This window comes from Cebus imitator, unplaced genomic scaffold, assembly GCF_001604975.1.
Source record: "Cebus imitator isolate Cc_AM_T3 unplaced genomic scaffold, Cebus_imitator-1.0 Scaffold130, whole genome shotgun sequence".
Lineage (NCBI taxonomy): Eukaryota > Metazoa > Chordata > Mammalia > Primates > Cebidae > Cebus > Cebus imitator.
The window spans coordinates 4265120-4283012 of NW_016107445.1; the positions used below are offsets into that span (position 1 = coordinate 4265120).

Here is a 17893-nt window from a genome sequence, read left to right on the forward strand (position 1 = left end):
TAAAAAAAATTTTTTTTTGAGACAAAGTCTCAGTTTGTCACCCAAGCTAGAGTGTGGAGGCCTGATCATAGCTCACTGCAGCCTTGGACTCCTGGGCTCAAGCCATTCACCCACTCCTGAGTCGCTGGGACTTACAGGGATGTACCCACTATGCCTGGCTAATTTTTTTTTTTTTTTTTTTTTTAATTTTCTGTAGAGATGAGGTCTTGCTCAGTTGCCCAGGGTGGTCTCAAACTCTTGGATTCAGATGACCCATTTGCCTTGGCCTTTCAGAGCACTGATTATAGGCATGAGCCACCATGCCCAGCCCAGTGTAACTGTAACAAAAATCCCAAACACCACCTGTTCCCCAAAAACCTATTGAAATTAAAAAAAAAAAAAAAAAATCCCAACAGACCTTTTGGTAGAAATTGACAGGCTGGTTTTAAAGTTAATATAGAAAAGCACAGAAGCTAGAATAGCCAAAGTGACTTTGAAACAGAACAAATTTGAAGGACTTACTTTAAGATTTGCCATAAAGCTTTAATTATCAAAACATTGTGACACTGGATAGACTCTTCAATGGAAGAGAATAAAGGTCCAGAAATAGACTCACAGATGTAATGTCAATTGATTTTTCAAGAACGATGTCAAATAATTCAATAGAGAAAGGATAGGTTTTTTAAATTGTGCTAGAACACTTGAATATTTATATGTTTTCCCATCCCAAAAGACCTATACCCAAATGGTTTATAGCAGCTTTGTTCATATTCACCCGAAATTATAAACAACACAGAAGTTTATCAACCGATAAATGGATAGGTAAATCTTGATACACCCATACCATAAAATACTAGTAGCAACATAAAGAAACAAACTACTGATACATTCATGAATCAACAAGGTGGATGAATCTTAAAACCATATGTGAAACAAAAGATGACAGGTACAAAAGGCTATATAGTTTGTTATTCCATTTATATGAAACGCTACAAAAGGCAAAACTGTAAGGAGAAAAATCATAAATTTTTTGCTAGTGGGCTAGAATAGAATGCCTGTAGAAGGGCATTTTTTTAAAAGATGATTTTTACTATACGTAAATTACGCCACATAACCCTTAATTTAAAAAATATAAAAACCCATATATTTTATTTTTAGATTCAGCCAGCAGACATGAATTTACTCTGCCCAGTTGCTGCTGAAGTTTCCAAACACTTATTCTTGCTGTACTCATCTCTTCCCTGCTTGGTAACAATGTATAAGTGGCAAGTTCACACCTGAAGCTTGGGGTCAGGACAGTAGACCTACATTTGGAAGGAAATGTAAAGTAATACTAGTGCCTGGGGAGGTGATACATTTATGATCAGTAAAATCCTCTTTTAATTGGAGTGACATCTTCCAATGGAAATAATTTGAAGGATAAATCTTCAGATTGGATTTTTTTTTTTTTTTGTCTGTTGGAAAGGAGAGAACATAAAGTTGTAAAGCTAGAAGGTGAGAGATTTGAAGTTTAATTATTTTGCTACTCATATTTATAGTCAAATATTCATTATTTCTCCTTTAAACCATCTGTCGAGCATGTAATATATAGTTATGCACCACATAACATTTTTGTCAGTGATGGACCACATATATGATGGTGGTCTCATAAGATTAGAATACCTTATTTTTACTGTGTTTAGATATGTTTAGATGCACGGTTATGTGCCTTAGTGTTACAGTTGCCTGCAGCATTCGGTGTGGTAATATGCTATGTAGGCTTGTAGCTTCGGAGCAATAGGCTATGCTCTCTAGGTTTGTCTAAGTACACTCTAGGATGTTTGCACCAGAACAGATCACTCATGATGCATTTCTCAGAACGTATCCCCATATTAAGCAACCTATGACTGCATATTGAAAGGAGTTTTGCCTTAGAATCACTTTGAGTGTTTTGATCTAATGTATTTTTCTTAAGAGCTTCCTTTTTAGACCACTGCACGTGGTAGGCATTGTTATTGTGGTTATTACTGTGCAAAGATTTTTGTTGTTATAGTTTCAAGATAAGGTTCTTTCATTATTTCTGTTTTGTCTTAGATATGATCTAGAATTTAATACCTTCTTAAACTATGGCATGGATCACAACCAGTATTTTAGCCTTTAACTTTTTTTACATTTACATAAGAATTTTTGCTTCTCCAAGCATTTTAGCATATAGATTTCATTTAAAGATTATTTAATGCATTAAAGGAATTATAGAATCTTTGTTCTTCTCTAGTTATTATAGTAAAGCTAGCATTCTATTTTTTTCCTCCCCCCCACATAACTAATTTCTGGGTTCATAAAGTCATTTGTACAATTTTATTATCATGCAGTTTAAAAGATATTTAGTTCCTAAACATTATGTAACCATGTAATTATGTAATTAACTCTATTCAGTGGTTTGTACCTTTTATTTCTCCATCTTGAAAAGGTTTCTTTTTTCTTGTTTAATTTAGTGAAGGCATTTTCTAATTACCTTATAATAACAGACCTTGGGTTCTTGCGGTTGCCTCTGATCTTACTGAACAGTTAATTTCCAGCCTATTCCCAGGGATGACAGGACCACCATGTGCTCACTAGCATCTACTAGTAGCTGCTTTTGATTCAGAATGTAATGTTTCTAATACATTCTGGCCTGAAAATTTCAACCAGACTTTACATTTCTCACATGATTCAAGAATTTAGGCTGGGTACAGTGGCTCATGCCTGTAGTCCCAGCACTTTGAGAGGCTGAGAGAGGAGGATCCCTTGAGCCTAGGAGTTCAAGACCAGCCTGGGCAAGATGGCAAGACTCCCATCTCTATCCAAAAAGAAAAAAAAAGGCAAGTACAGGTGAGTAGTCGCAGCTACTCAGGAGGCTGAGGAGGCCTTTTAACCCAGGAAGCCAAGGCTGCAATAAGCTATGATCACACCACTGCACTCCAGTCAGGTCAACATAGTGACAACCATCTCTTTAAAAAAAAAAAAAAAAAAAAATTAACATTTTATTTAAAAACAAAGCAGTCATACAACCTGGATTTCAGTCTCTTCTGTCTCGGATTATTAGGTTCTATGTTTTTCATACAGAGAATATGGCCTGAAACAAGCCAGGAGGAGCAAATGCTTCCAAGAGATCAAACACTGCTTTAAACTGCCACTGTCACCACTTGGAACAACAAATGCCAGCAATAATAACAGTGAAATATGCCTTCATTTAAAACAAAGCAAAATTGTTGATATTTTTGTTAAAAGTAACTCAGTTATGATAGAAAGAGCTTTGGGGTCGGAGATACCTAGAATCAATTCCAACCACTGTTACTACTTTTTTTAATGTTGTGGGTGATAACTATCATCTCTGATACAAAAATAATAACACCCTTCTTACAGGGTTGTTCTCAAATAGAGTTCGTGTATGTCAACTTAGGCCTGGGTCAGAAAATACACGACTCTTCAAAATTATTTTATTTCATATGTATATAAAGGTGTTTATAGGATCCTCTATATTTTTGAATGCATTTACGTCTCCAAAATAGTTTCAGAAATATTACATCAACACCATTACCAATAAACACAAAAAATAATGGTCAAGCTCTCTTTGCGGTCCTTTTTTGTGCTTAGCTGGACGACTGGGGTTATATATTGTTAAGAGTGCATGTTCAAAAGTAGTTTGAATGAATTCTTTTCTTTGTGTAGTTTATTTGATATAGTTAAGAAATTGGCTTTGAACTTTGTTTGCGTTCACTTACAGCATTTGCTGTTTTTAGCTTTTTGGTTTAATTTTATTTTCTGAATTTGTAAAACATGGCTTTTTTTCTTTTTACAAAATCAAACCTGTATAAAAAGACATGCAAAAGAAATCACATTCATATTGCTACCCCTTCCATTCTATTTTCGTCTATCCTTGATAGATATTCATTAGTTTCTGATTTGTCCTTCCTATATTTCTTTTTTGCAAAAATAAGCAAAACCCATGGGAATAGGTGTGTGTCCTGTTTATGCATCTCCCTGCTTTCTTATCTAACACATAGCAAACTGCATATACTCCTTAGCACTGCTTCAATGGTATCTCATAGATGATTATATGTTGTATTCTTATTATGATCGTGTTTTAGAATTCTGCAATTTTGGTTTGTATCTCCTTTCTCCCAAGAGTGGCTTAGCAAGATTTTAGTCTCTAGGTAGAAGGACCACTTTTTGATGTTGTTTATAATTTCTAGTTTGATCCCATTGTGGTCAGAGAATGTTGTTTGTATTGTTTATTATTATTATTATTTAAGTTCTGAGATACATGTGCAGAACGTACAGGTTTGTTATATAGGTGTACATGCGCCATGGTGGTTTGCTGCACCCATCAACCCCTCATGTACATAGGTATTTCTCCTAATGCTGTCCCTCCCTACCCCCCCACAGCCCCCAAAAGGCCCCATTGTATGATGTTCGCCTTCCTGTGTCCATGTGTTATCATTGTTCAGCTCCCACTTATGAGTGAGAACATGCGATATTTGGTTTTCTGTTCTTGTGTTAGTTTGCTGAGAATGATGGTTTCCAGCTTCATCCATGTCCCTGCGAAGGACATGAATTCATCCTTTTTCATGGCTGCATAGTATTCCATGGTGTATATGTGCCATATTTTATCCAGTCTATCATTGATGGGCATTTGGGTACTTTAATGAACTTCATGAGGTTTTTATCTTTATGGCCTAATATAAGGTAAATTTAATACTGGCCCTTTTATGCTTCACAAATTATGTTCTCTATAATGAGAATATAATGTATATATATTATACACACACACACACACACACACACACACATACATAAACTGTACTTTATAAATGATTTTGTTTAGGTCTTCTATATCCTTACTTACCTTTTGTTTATTTGATGCATTTTAGGCTGAGAGTGGTATGTTAAAGTCTCTTATTATTGTTCGTTTCTCTTTGTATCCCTTGTAGTTTCTGCTTTATGAAGGTAGTTGTTGTGGCCTTTAACATTTGTATTTCTTTGTCTTAAATGTTTTGTGGCCTGAATTTTACTTTGTCTATATCAGGATCACAACTCTAGATTTCATATTACTTATACTTACCTAATATACCTTTGTTCTTTACGTTTGGCCTTTTGATTTCAATTTGTTCTTTTGTATGCAGCATAGAATTAGGTTTACCTTTATGAACAACCAAAAAATCTTTTTCTTTTAATGTGTTAGTTAAGCACACTTACATTTATTGGTATAATCAATATGCTTGGTGTCAACAGCTTCAATTTTTTAAAACTTACTGTGTTTATTTTTCTGTATGTTTCACATTTAGGAAAGTTTGCATTTTCTTTTCTTTTTTTGGGGGGGTGGGGATGAAGTCTCACTCTGTGGTCCAGGCTGTGGTGCAGTGGCACAGTCTCAACTCACTGCAACCTCTGCCTCCCAAGTTCAAGCTATTCTCCTGTCTCAGTTTCCCTAAACTGGGACTACAGGCACACACCACCACGCCTGGCTAATTTTTTGTATTTTAGTAGAGATGGGGTTTCACCATGTTGCCCAGGCTGGTCTCAAACTCCTGAGCTCAGGCAATCTGCCCGCCTCAGACTCTCAAAGTGCTGGTATTACAGACATGAGCCACTGTGCCCCGCTGCATTTTTATTATAGGTTAGGGGTTGGCAAACTTTTTCTGTAGAGATCAGGTTAGCAAATATTTTAGATTTTGTGGGCCAAACTCTGTTGCAACTACTCATCTCTGCTGATGTAGACAGTATAACTGCATCAGTATGACTGAGATGTAGACAACAGAGCCATAATATGTAAACAGATGGGAGTGGCTGTGTTTCAGTAAAATTGTATTTATTGTAACAGATTGTGGGCTGCATTTGGACTATAGTTTGACAACTCCTAGAGGGCTTACATTTTAAAATACCTTTTACAATGCCTTCAGCCCCATTTCTCCTCCCTTGGAAACTTTAAATAGTATCGTATGACTCCAGTCTATTAGCCAGGTAGTAATCAATGAGCTTATTCTACTTTCCCCTTTCCCCCTTCTCTTCACTTAAATAAATAGTTGTATTATTTGTACTTTGTCAGGACAAATAGCATTTACTTACTATTCTTCCGCTTTTATCCTTTCTTTTGCTTTCGTCTATCTAAAAGAAAGTGCTTCACCATCCGTCTTTGAGGTGATAGTGAGTCAGATGAGGGCCAGGGCATCCTCATCATCTCTTGGTTGAATGGAGTCCATCTCTAGCACATACCTTAGGAAAGTCTCCTGATTATTGTCTTGAATATTTGCATGTTTCAAACCATTCTTCATAGCATTGACACTTGAAAAATAGCTTGGCTGGCTATAAAGACCCTGGCTTACACTTTCTTTCCTAAAGTCTTGCTTTGTACAGCTAGTGCTCGACTTACGACCACAATTGGTTCCGACAGACCAGTCGTAACACGATTTGGTCGTAAGTTGAGTAGGCTATATGTACAGTACTGTGAAATGGTGTTATAAAAATCTTTAAGTCATATTTATCATAATTTTCTTTCATTGTTATATATCATAATTTTCTTTGTTCATTTTATGCCATTTGTATCATCTCTACACCATTTTGTTTCTTATTTTTACATTCGTCAGGTTTAAGTAAAACACTGCATTACCAGTACAACTGGTTTAATATTTGCAAAACATACAAAATTACAAAAATACAAAATACAGGTGTAAAAAATACCATAGGAACATTTTCCCAATTGCAAAACATATCAAAATATATAACATGTATGAAACATTTTATTGGCCGCTGGTGCCTGGCTGCGGATTGTTGATGTCGTCATCTGAGGCAGCAGTTGGGGTTACCGGAGTTGGTTTTTTCATAAACATGGTGAGCTTTGTCTGAATTGTATGTTTCTTTTTTTCTTCATAAATTTCGTGATACGGACGAAACACATTGTGCGCCATCCGTTCAATCCTTGCAAATTGTTCGATGTTTGGGTCCATTGCTTTGAAATATATAAGAAGTTTATTCAGTAAAGATAAACCGTCTGATAATCCCTTAGTGGTGAACTTTCTTTCTGGCTCCTCCTCTTCTTTCTCTGCTTCTCTTCTTTCTTCTTCTGCCACTCTTTCTTCTTCCAGTTCGATTAGCTCTTCATTTGTAAGTTCTCCGGATTCTTTGTCTAGCAGCTCTTCGACATCTTCCATTTCACACTCCAAAGAAAGGTCTTTAGCGAGTTATACTATTTTTTCCCGAATCATTTCAAGTTCATGTTCACTGTCAAATCCATCAAAATCATTAACATAGCGCTTAACACAGTCTTTCCAGATGCCATTCATGCACTTTGTCGTCACAGCCTCCCAGGCGGTAGCGATATTCTTGATACACATCAAAATGTTGTAGTGTTTCCAAAATCTTGCAATGTTAGTTCTGAGTCAGCATCTATAGCGGACATTGCTTGAGCGAAGGTGGTTTGGAGATAGTTGGCCTTTAATGTAGCAATTGAACCTTGGTCCATAGGCTGGATGAGTGGAGTCGTGTTTGGCGGAAGAAAAACAAATTTCACATCTGGATGGAGATCGCCTAGATGTGGTGGGTGTCCAGGCACATTATCGAGTAGCAATAAAATCTTGAAAGGAATGTCTTTCTCCAAACAATATTCTCGAACTTGAGGAATAAAACAGTTCATAAACCAGTCTTCAAACAATCCTTGTGTCATCCATGCTTTACGTTGAGAACAAAAGTAGATGGGCAATGTATGCTTGTTAACATTCTTGAACACACGCGGGTTGTCTGAGTGATAAATTAAGAATGGCTTCAGCTTAAACCCTGCGATGTTCCTGCCAAGCAGCAGAGTTAGCCTGTCCTTAAATGTTTTAAATCCCAGCATGCTTTTGGCCTCTTTGTGAATAAAAGTGCGTGCTGGCATCCGTTTCCAAAATAATCCAGTTTCATCAACATTGAAAATCTGTTCTGCTAGATATCCCTCATCTGTAATTAATTCATCCAGACTATCAACAAACTTACGTGCTCCTTCCTCATCTGCACTCGCTGCTTCTCCAGTCACTCAAACATTATGCATTTGGAATCTTTTCTTGAATCTCTGGAACCAGCCAGTGCTTGCTACAAATTCTTGACTGTAATCTTCTCCAGCACGCTCCTTCAGAGTCTGAAATAGACTTCTCGCCTTCATCTGCACAGTAAAAACACTTAATGGTGTCCATTTTTGAATTTAATCTTCCATCCAAATATATAGCAATTTCTCCATTTCATGGATGGGCCTGCTTCGTTGCTTTGTTATAACTGTTGATCGCATGGGTGCAGAACCTTTCGCAGCTTCACGAATTCTTTCTTTATCTTTCAAAATTGTCAACACAGCCGAGTGTGATAACTTCATATCACGTGCGATCACATTCACTTTCTTTCCTCCTTCGTACTGCTTATTTACCTTCATTTTCGTGTCCAGATCGATGGCCTTTCTTTCCTTCTTGGCAGGCTGAGGCATAGACAAAGACAGTTTCCTCTTGGTAGACATCTTGGGAGTGGTTTGATGGAAAATATCCAAGACACAAAACACAAATTGCTGTACTGAGTCTGGGATAACAGTTGAAATGGTGCACGCGGAGATGGTGGTGCTGCTGGAAGCTGGTACGCACTGTCGTATGCCCAGCTGGGCAACGTTTGTGCTGCCAGACGTGGAGCAGTCGTGGCTAGCAATTGTGGTCATAAAGTCGAATGGTCGTATGTTGCATAGGTCGTAAGTCGATCAATACCTGTATGTTGCTATTGACAAGTCTGATGCCATTCTGATATCATTTGCTTATAGGTGATTTAGTTTTTGCCTAAAGGCCTAGAGGGTTTTTTCCTTTATCTTTGAAGTATAATATTTTTACTAGGCTATGTCTCAGTTGATTATTCCCGGTCAGTTTTTCTAGATATGAGTGAGCCTTTGACATGTAGAGTATTCTTTTATTCCTGGAAATTTTTCTTGAATGCTAGTTTGACACATTAGTTCAGTTCTTTGTTTTGTTTTTATTTTTCAGAAACTATTTATATGTTAGAATTTTTCCTAGGCTCTGTAGCAACTATTTTTTTTTCTTAAACTTCTTAGCTCTTCTATATTTTGTTTCATTCTCTTGGCTATTTTTATTCCTCTCCTTAACACCCTTTATTATATTTTCAGTCCTGGTCTGTTCTTTCTTAGATTCCTTAGATTCAAATGTTCATTTCTTTTTTTTTTTTTTTTTTTTTTTTTTTTTTTTTTTCTTTTAAGATTCATGGAGTATATGAGCAGGTTTGTTACATGGGTATATTGTGTAATGGTGGGGTTTTGGCTTCTATTGAACCCGTCACTCAAAGTGAACATAGTCCCCTATAGGTAGTTTTTCAACTCTTGCTGATGTCCTTGGCTCCCCCATTTTGGAGTCCTCAGTGTCTGTTGTTTCCATCTTTATGAACATGTCTGCCCATTGTTTATCTTCCGCTTATAAGTGAGAACATGCAGTATTTGATTCTCTGTTTCTGCCTTAGTCAGATGTGTATTTCTAAGATTATTTCATTTTCTTCCTCCTACACCCATTTCTTTCTTCTGTTTTATCATCTCTGAATATACATATTTTGCTTTTTTTGTGCTTTTATATTATGAATTTTTGAATTTCTGATTTGGGATGGTTTTTCATAGTTGCAAACGTTTGCTTAAGGATATTTAATTCAAGTCAGGGCACTATGTTACAGATTTCCTTTGCTTTGTGGGATTTTTTTTCTTTTTGTGGTGGTAGGGAAGTGAGAGTTTTATCAACTGAAATATTTTTATTCTTGTAGTAGGGTTATGGAGCTGCATGTTATTTCCATTCATTTTAAAATGTCTTGTCTTTTTCTGAGTCATTATTAATATATATTCTATTAAAGTGATGGTGAGGTTGGATGGTATACTCACTTTTAGTTCAGAGAAATCTCAGTTAAGTGCCTTTTACTTAATAGTGTTTTTCATAAGGGGATGGTTGATGTTTCTGTTTTGTGACTCTTGTTTCTTTAGGATGTTTAATATCCCCTGCCTGCCTCCTTCTTCCCCTGATCACCAAGACTCCAAGCAACCCCTGCCCCTTGCAGGTCTCCTCCATCTACTCCAGGACTCTTTCCAAGACCGCCGGCTCTGGTCCCAGGAAATTTCAAGACCCTCTTTCTATTCTCTAGTAGTCAATGACTTTGATTCACAAGGTTTGAAACCTATTCTCGATATTTCCCCACTCCGCGTGGGATTCTCTTCTCCTCCTGGCAATTTTACCTGTGTTCTCCAGCATGAGGCCCCAATTGCTCTCCTCCTTTCATTTAGTCTCCACTGATCTTTCCACTCCAGTAAGGGCTCTAGAGTTAGCTTTGCTGGTTTCTAGTGTTTATTTCTCTATTTATATATGAACTAAAGCTTGTCATATTCTCCTACTTTCTTTGTTGTTTTTAGTTTCTTGAGTTTTGTTTTATGGGCTTATTTGTTTTCTTTGTTTATTCATGAGGCCTTTGGAGGATATGTTGAAGTATGGCTATGAGTAGCTGCAATTATTCTTTGGGAACCCAGAAATCAACATTTCACTTTTTAAAAGTTACTCTTTCTTACATTGTTTAACTCTTATGTTGACTTTTACTATATATTTTATGTATTTCTAATATATTACCCATGTTATTTCTGATCCACATCTAGGAAAAGTAATTGGAAAAGTGGTTGTCTACAATTATTTTGAAGAACTCAAATATAGAAATGGAATTAGGTTTATGCATATCCTTTAGCATCAATGACTGGAAGGTTCAGGGAAGCATATTTAAAATCAGTACAAGGAAGACTTATTAATGATTAAAACTGCCTAGAGATCAGGTTGCCTATAGGGTAGGGTTATAGAGGCCTTCAAGTTTAGACTAGAAAAAAATTATATAAAAAATTCAGTCATCCAATGAATAAATGGTTAATCTTTAAGGTTAACCTTTGTCACCTGTGAGAGGTTGCAAATCATGGGCTAGCCTACAAATTTGGCTGCAGGATGGTTTGTTGTAGACTATGTACAAAAAATATGGTTTTATATTATGAAATGTTGAACATTCTGTGCTAGGTATGGAACAAGTTCAGGAAACAACATGAAGAGCTCTTCCCCTTCTCCAATAGAACTGAAAAAAAAAAGTAAAAAAAGATGAACAAAAATTTTTTTCAGAAGAAGAAGAGCTCCTCCCTGTTTTAGTGACTACAAGAATACACTGGGCATAGACAGAATTACTATAATAATTAAGGGCAGAGAGTTCAGAGCTAGTCTGGGCTATGTGGTGGTTCCAGCTCCACAACTTACTTTACTACTGTTCTGCTATAGTATAATTTTGGGGAACGGGAGTTTGTTCAAAGTAGAGGTATATTAGCTGCTGTGTTATCTCACTGCCTCCACAGCATCAGATGTTTATTCATCTTCAAACCTGTTCTCCCATTATTATGACTCAGATACTTTCTGCTGCTGATTTTTTTGTGTGTTTGTGGGTCTTTTATGCTTATTCAGCTCTCCTTAGTAGATGAGTTCACCTTCCTGTCTCCATTTCAAATACCCTCTAGAGAGACCCAGTTAGATATAACCATCCGTATTTAAAGATTTATGCAAGACCAGCTCTAGGCTTCTGGCAAGTTTATGGATTGGCTGCGCTTGGGTCAAATGTCAATCTCTGCTCTGGGCAGCTGTTCCTATAAGGCAGTTTACACAGAAGGAATTGTGGGGTTATGTCCTTGGGGGACATTCCAGTGTTTGGCCTATCCAGAACTGTAAGGAAGACAAAGAATCGCTTAAGAAATATACCAAAGAACAGGTCATAAAACAAGGGTCAGTTTGTCAGTGCCAGGAAACAATTGTTTAGACAGTCAGAATAGTCTGGTCAGTCCATCTGTATAGGAGGTAACTCTTCATGAGAAAAGTCTTGAGCTCAGCGGGTTTCAGAGACAGGCAAAAAGGATGGCAAGGTTTCAAAGACAGTACTTAGTCTTGTGTACCTATTGAGATGAATACTCTAGTTCAGGCTCTGTAGTAGCTTTTACAGTTAGCTGTCACCGATTATGTTATTTGTTTTCCTTGATTTAAGTTGGCCTTTAAAATTTTTTTAATTTATTTTTTAACTTCTGCTTTTGACGTAATATCACTTACAAAAAGGTACGAGAATAATAAATGTTGGCTCATTTGGGGGTCAGTAGTTATGTGTACCCCCAGTTACAATTGTATATCTGTCATCTGCTTGGTGGTAGGAACCAATGAAAACACTCTGAAAATTACGCCTTAACTCATGTGTTCATTTTTCATAACACTCACTCTGTGTCACTCTACAATTTAAGTTGGATCAGCCTCCACAGTAGTTCATCCAACTTTTTTGGCTAGCAGTTTTCAGAATCTTAAGTTCATTACCCCTAATCAGAGGCCAGTTAATCTTCCTGATGCACAGTATACAGTTAACTGCCAAATGCAAAATTCTTGAGAAAACGTCTCTAGAGACTTACAGCATGCCATGAAGTTAATAGCAGATAGGAGGGTAAGTGTGCAAAGGGAACACTTTAATTATGAATTATACCATAAGAATCCTTCACTGAGTCATCATCATCTAGATATTCTGGGGCCCTGCCTCTCTAACCACTTCAGGTTTTCCTTTGAGACACTGGGTACCTTGCAACTTCATTTCCAGGAACTCTTGAATATGTCTGCTTTTGCTTTCTTTTTCTTTTTCTCTCTCTCGTGTCTCAAGTGACTATAGTTTGGCTGATTTGTGAAAGAGTTTTGATTTGAATTATAATCTCCCTTAAGAATTGATGTGAACCACTGGATCCGAATATCTGACTGGCCTCCAAGGCTACAGGAAATTTCTCAGAGTTTTTTTTTTAATGCGTCACTTATATGTACTGCAGAAAGTTAGTTCTTTTTTGAAAATAAGCACACTTAAGTGTTTCATTTAACTATGGTGATTTCACAAATTGCTCTTTTGAGTTGAGTTCCAAGCTTTATGCAGTATTTTCCTGTGGATGGCACATACCTTACCTGCAAGGGCATATCATAATTTCTACCATTCAAATGCTTAAGCAACTGAGAAAGGCCAATGTGATTTCTGCACTACAAAAGCTTGTTATAATCAGAACAGAAAAAAAATGATAAAACACTTAGGATGCTTAGAATCTACTAAAAATGTAACTCATTGTGTCAGTAACCAAAATATAAGTCCTTTTGAATCAATACATGCTGGTGAAGACCAATAATTTTGTTGTTCTTTATGTTACTTAAATCTGGAAACATTTTTAAAGTTTGGGAGTTTAATTACTTAAATTTTGTCCTGGCTGCTTAATGAAATACAAGTAAGAGGAAACCAGGAAGCAAATGACGGAACTTGAGTTTTTTGTTTTTAAAAAAAGGGGCTTAGGATTGGTGGCTCACACCTGGAATCCCAGCACTTTGGGGAGCTGAGGCAGAGGATCACTTGAGGCTAGTAATTCAAGACCGACCTGAGCAACATAACGAGACCTCTTTTCTACAAAAAATTTTAAAAATAGTGAGGCATGGTGATGCACACGTGTGGTCCCAGATATTTAGGACTCTGTGGCCAGAGGATCACTTGAGCCTAGGAGGTTGAGACTGCAGCGAGCTATGATTGCACCACTGCACTCCAGCTGGGGTGAGAAAGCAAAACTCTGCCCCCCGGGGGAAAAAGAGTGTCAGTATTAAAATTTACTTTTTTAAAACTGTGTAAATCGGCACCTGTGCCTAGTGAATGGCAGCACAGTGCCACGTGACAGTGTGTAGTCATTTGAAATAACTTGTTGATGAGCGTTAAGGCTGTGGGATGCTAAATAAATTATGATTTGGGAAAGATAATGTTTCATTATTTTCAAGGTTCTTTTCAAACTTAAGCAGGATAGCATCTCATCAAAGGTAGGGTATCACTAGATTTTTAAATAATCAAGGACATCCTCAATATTTGCTGAAGACACATTTTTTAGGAGAAAATGTTACATTTCCATGATATATGTGGTGTTTACTGAATTATACTCACATGCCTAGGTAGGAAGTACAATCTGAAAATTAAAAAAGGCAAGAGAGGCTGGGCACAATGGTTCATGCCTGTAATTCTGGCACTTTGGGAGGCCAAGGCAGGTGGATCACGAGGTCAGGAGTTTGAGACCAGCCTGGCCAATATGGCAAAACCTTGTCTCTACTAAATATACAAAAATTAGCCAGGTGTAGTGGCACGTGCCTGTAGTCCCAGCTACTTGGGAGGCTGAGGTGGGAGAATCTCTTGAACCCTGGAGGCGGAGGCTGCAGTGAGCCGAGATCATGCCACTGCACTCCTGCCAGGGTGACAGAGTGAGACTCCATGTCAAAAAAAAAAAAAAAAGCAAGATAGCAATTATTTTGGTCAGTAGACATATCTTTTTGAGCAGTTTAACAGTGTCATGCTTTCTGGTAGCTGCTGGCATCTTAAAGATGAAAAGATGAGGCCTTTGTTCTCAAGACATTCGCAACAGTGTAACAAGACAACCAAATAACCATTTATTGTTTACAGTGATTCTAACAGCCCTAAAGGGCCAGGGCACAGATCCTCACTTGACTAGCTGTCAATTTTCTGGTGCAAGCCGACTTAATCAGAATCTGTGAGGTGGAACCTGGGAATCTGCATTGTTAAAACCTACTTTGGGTCTTGTTAATTGGCCTGGCTTAGGACCCACTGCTACTGTATAGGGTGCTTGCCTAGTATCCAAGCATCCTGTTTACCTCCTCCTTCCAGGACCTTAAGAAGCTGTATCTCTGGTGGCAGTCTTCACAGTCTAGCCTCCAGTTAAGGGGGGGCTAGAGGAGAGAGAGGCAGGGAGAAGAGGGGCAGCCAACCCTGCTAGGTGGGCCCTGACCCCTTAGGCGGCTGCACAGGCTGTGAAACAGATGAAGTGATCCTTGGAGGCATCCAAGCGTGCCACCATGGTGTGAAAATATAACTTCAAATCATGTACCTTGAGAGTTTACTGCTCTTCCTAGATGATTTATATGGTCAGTACTTTTACCCTTTCCTCTTTCCTGTTCCCTTGTTGTAAATCTCATTACTATTCATTGAGCCAGTGTAGATGTAAAAGGTAATTGTCAACTTTATCCACCTTGTTAAAAAGTTGAGGAGGAGCCAAGTGCAGTGGCTCACTCCTGTAATCCTAGCACTTTGGGAGCCAAGGTGGGGATGGGGAGATCACTTAAGCCAAGGAGTTCGAGACCAGCCTGGGCAGCATAGTGAAACGTAGTCTCTACAGAAAGTATAACAATTAGCTGGGCATGGTGGCTCACGCCTGTAGTCTCAGCTACAAAGGCAAAGCAGCTGAGATGGGATGTTCGCTTGATCCCGAGACGCGGAGGTTGCAGTGAGCTGTGATTGCACCACTGTACTCAAGCCTGGACAACATAGTGAAACCCTGTCTCAAATAAAAAGAAAATTTTAAAAAATGGGGGTAGGAGAGAATGTATGTACCTAGCATTTTAAGATTACCAAATATATATATAATGGATTGTGAGAATACCATTAACATAGTTTTATTTTGCAGTTTTGTTGTTTTTTTTTTTTTTTAAAAATGCTAAACACTTTTTAAAAACCAAGGCCTGTTAATATAGAAATATCAGACAATCTACAAAGTCATGTCAGTGTTGCTTCGCAGGCTGTTCTCTGGCCTGATTCCTTTGATGATGAGACCACTCAAACATTGTTGGGATAAGTTTTGCCATAGCCAAGGATCTGGAGCTTGCTAGAGAGATTATGCTACATATGAGTCAGAGTAGGCTAACTGCTATAGTGAACAGTGACTTAACACAATGAAAGTTTATTTTTTGCTCATATATGTGTAGGACACTTGGAGAGTCTCACCCTTATAACCTCATTAAACCTAATCACCTCCCAAAGGCCCCCCTTCCCAATACCATAACATGGGTTGTTAGGACTTCAACATATGAAGTGGAGGGGGACGCACACATTTACTCCATAACAGCTTCTATTCTTTTGTGTGTGTGGTTAAAAAAAAAAAAAACATAACATACGGGCCAAGTGTGGTGGCTCATGCCTGTAATCCCAGCACTTTGGGAGACCGAGGTGGGCGGATCATGAGGTCAGGGGTTCAAGACCATCCTGGCCAACATGGTGAAACCCTGTCTCTACTAAAAATACAAAAATTAGCTGGGCATGATGGCATGTGCCTGTAGTCCCAGCTATTTGGGAGGCTGAGGCAGGAGAATTGCTTGAACCCAGGAGGTAGAGGTTGCAGTGAGCCGACATCACCCCATTGCATTCCAGCCTGGTGACAGAGAGAGACTCCATCCCCCCAAAAAAAAAAAAAAAAAATTGCCATATTAGTAGTAGTAAGTATAAGTTGCTCTCTGGGCAGGCCATCTCTGAAAGAAAGGTAGCAGCCCCACTCAGGGGCTTATAGATATAAGTCCCATTTTCCTGGGACAGAGCACCTGGGGGAAGCGGTGGCTGTGGGCACAGCTTTAATAGACTTAAATGTTCCTGCCTGATGGCTCTGAAGAAAGCAGCAGATCTCCCAGCACAGTGCTCAAGCTCTACTAAGGGACACACTGCCTCCTCAAGTGGTTCCCTGACACCTGTGCCTCCTGACTGGGAGATGCCTCCCAGCAGGGGTCGATAGACACCCCATACAGGAGAGCTCTGGCTGGCATCTGGCGGGTGCCCCTCTGGGATGAAGCTTCCAGAAAAAGGAACCGGCAGTAATCTTTGCTGTTCTGCAGCCTCTGCTGGTGGTACCCAGGCAAACAGGGTCTGGAGTGAACTTACAATAACCTCCAGCAGACCTGCAGCAGAGGGGCCACACTGTTAGAAGGAAAACTAACAAACAGAAAGGAATAGCATCAATATCAACAAAAAGGATGTTTACACAGAAACCCCATCTGAAGGTCACTAACATCAAAGACCAAAGGTAGATAAATCCATGAAGATGAGGAAAAACCAGTGCAAAAAAGCTGAAAATTTCAAAAGCCAGAATGCCTCTTCTCCTCCAAAGGATCACAACTCCTTGCCAGCAAGGACACAAAGCTAGATGGATAATGAGTTTGACAAATTGACAGAAGTAGGCTTCAGAAGGTGGGTAATAACAAACTCCTCCAAGCTAAAGAAGCATGTTCTAACCCAATGCAAGGAAGCTAAGAATCTTGAAAAAAGATTACAGGAACGACTAACTAGAATAACCAGTTTAGAGAGGAGCATAACCTGACAGAGCTGAAGCATACACAAGTATGAATAGCCAAATCTATCAAGCAGAAGAAAGGATATCAGAGATTTCAGATCAACGTAATGAAATAATAACGCGTGAAGGCAAGATTAGAGAAAAAAGAATGAAAAGTAACAAACAGAAGCCCCCAAGAAATATGGGACTATGTGAAAAGACCAAACCTACATTTAATTGGTGTACCTGAAAGTGACAGGGAACCAAGTTGGAAAACACTCTTCAGAGTATTATCCAGGAGAAATTCCCCAACCTAGCAAGACAGCCCAGCATTCAAATTCAGGAAATACAGAGAACTCCACAAAGGTAGTCCTCAAGAAGAGCAACCCCAAGACACATCATCAGATTCACCAAGGTTGAAATGAAGGAAAAAATGTTAAAGGCAGCCAGAGAGAGAGCTTGGGTTACCCACAAAGGGAAGCCCATCAGACTAGCAGCCAGTCTCTCTGCAGAAACCCTACAAGCCAGAAGCAAGTGGGGGCCAATATTCAACATTTTTTTTGGCTTTGTTTTGTTTGAGATGGAGTTTTGCTCTTGTTGTCTAAGCTGGAGTGCAGTGGCGTGATCTCGGCTCACTGCAGCCTCCACCTTTCGGGTTCAAGTGATTCTTCTGCCTCAGCCTCCTGAGTACCTGGGATTACAGGCACGTGCCACCATGCCTGGCTAATTTTTGCATGTTTAGTAGAG

The 17893-nt window shown here is 38.6% G+C and overlaps 1 protein-coding gene across 4 annotated transcripts in view; it reads left to right on the top strand.

Moving 5' to 3' along the window:
- The window catches only part of MCM9 (minichromosome maintenance 9 homologous recombination repair factor), a 145410-nt gene that overhangs the window by 83808 nt on the left and 43709 nt on the right, over positions 1-17893 (top strand). The gene's annotated exons all lie outside the window — the stretch shown is intronic.